A 1,920-nucleotide genomic window follows, 5' to 3' on the forward strand; every position below is an offset into this window, starting at 1 on the left:
TCTCACTCTGTCACCCAGGGAGTCCAGTGACGTGATTTCGGCTTACTGCAACCTCCACCTCCGGGGTTCAAGTGATTCTTCTGCCTCAGCCTCCTGAGTAGCTGGGATTACAGGCATAAACCACCACACCCAGCTAATTTTTGTATTTTTAGTAGAGAAGTGGTTTCCCCCCTCTTGGCCAGGCTGGTCTCGAACTCCTGACCTTGTGATCCACTCGGCCTCCCAAAGTGCTGGGATTCCAGACATGAGCCACCATGCCCAGCCACAGTCCCAATTTTTTTAATGAAACCTTATAGATAATTCTATCCAATCTTAACCAGTTTGACCATGAGGTGAGATTCTTATAAACCTTTTATAACTCTTTACAAATGTTTGTTAAAGAGCAGATCAATACCTTAAGAAAACCTTGTTGCACTTTTATTCCAATGCTCAATTTGCAGAAAAACCATATAATACCTTTTTGAATTTAGTCAATATGTTCACACACAGGATTCCTTTTGTAAGATTAATATTTTTTGGAAGAAAATAACTTTATTCTAATTAACTCACAAAGAATAAAATCATAACAGCTAGTTTAAGGAGGCCACACAGACATTTGACCAGCTCCAAATTCTACAGAGTAGGAACATCCGCTTCCATTTCAATTCTGAAGCAAGGAAGCTAGGAATGACAGGAGAGGTTTAACTGATGGCTACACTTTACACCTTCACTATTAATTAAATTTTTATTTTAAGTTACCTTGGTTATAAGAGCTGGTTTTCCATTTCTCCAGGTTGAACTTCTTGATTAGATCAATCTGTTTGCAAGTCGGCACTGTTTCAGCACCTCACTGAAACCCTCACAGAGCTTGATGTCACTCTGGTTCTGGGCACACTCCAAAAACTGTTTGATCTCATAGAAGCAACGCTGCTGCTGCTGTGCCGGCTGAGTTCCCTGAGGCTCCTGGTAAGTGATATCAGGCCTCATAGGCTCAGGATCACTTCTTCCACTGAAGCCCCCAGTAATGGCGTGGCCCAGTGTGTGCCCCACAGCAGAGCCCACAGCCACACCAGCTGCAGTGGTTGCCATATGGGACAGCAGACCTGGCTGCTGGGGTGCAGCAGCAGGAGAGCCAACTGCAGAGGCGGGGGGCCGCTGCTGGTGGCTGAGCGGCTGGTGCTGGCCTAGGCGCAGCTCTCATCTGAAGGGCCCGGCAGGCTGGAGGGGCCATGCGGGAGGTGTAGCTTCGGCTTCCACGCGGCATCCTAGCGACGGGGCTGCTCGGCCTTTAGACGTGCAATTACCAGGGAAGAGCTCAGCGGCTTCTGGGAAAACCGGAAGACTTGTAAGATTAATTTTTACAAACTTTCCACCACTTGTTTAAGTACTTAGCTTTATCTTTCTGATTTTAAAATCTTATCTAATTTAAAACAATCCTCAAAACTAGGCAAAAATTTACATTCCCATGCCTTCTTATAATCTTTTACCAAAAACACATTTTACCTTCCTTACACACCTTGCATGTTAATTTATTTTCAGTAGTCTCAATTACATGTTGTAATGGCAACTCAACAATTGATATAGAATTTGACAAAATTCAACATCCTTCCATGATAAAAAAAAAGAAAAAAGACACACACACACCCACACACACACACACAAAACTCTCAGCAAACAAGTAACACAGAGAAATTTCTTTGACCTGATAAAGGGCTTCTATAGAAAATCTAGCGCTAACATTGTACTAAATGTGAAAGGCTGAATACTTTTCCCCTCAGATGAGAAACAAGGCAAGTATGGCCACTCTCATCACTCCTATTCAGCATTCTACTAGAAAGTTCTAGCCAATGCAGTAAGGCAAGGAAAATAAATAAAAGACATACAGTTTGTAAAGAAACAAATAAAACTGTTTCTATTTGTAGATGACATGGTTGTGTACAC

At 42.8% G+C, this 1,920-nt stretch overlaps 1 pseudogene across 1 annotated transcript; it reads right to left on the reverse strand.

Annotated features, from left to right (window-relative positions):
- Positions 1-511: 511 nt before the first annotated feature.
- On the reverse strand, positions 512-1,316 carry LOC108283110 (annotated as a pseudogene). The gene has a single exon (XR_001816686.2). The product of XR_001816686.2 is annotated as a coiled-coil-helix-coiled-coil-helix domain-containing protein 2-like (transcript).
- Positions 1,317-1,920: the final 604 nt, after the last annotated feature.

This window comes from Cebus imitator, unplaced genomic scaffold (genome assembly GCF_001604975.1).
Source record: "Cebus imitator isolate Cc_AM_T3 unplaced genomic scaffold, Cebus_imitator-1.0 Scaffold256, whole genome shotgun sequence".
NCBI lineage: Eukaryota > Metazoa > Chordata > Mammalia > Primates > Cebidae > Cebus > Cebus imitator.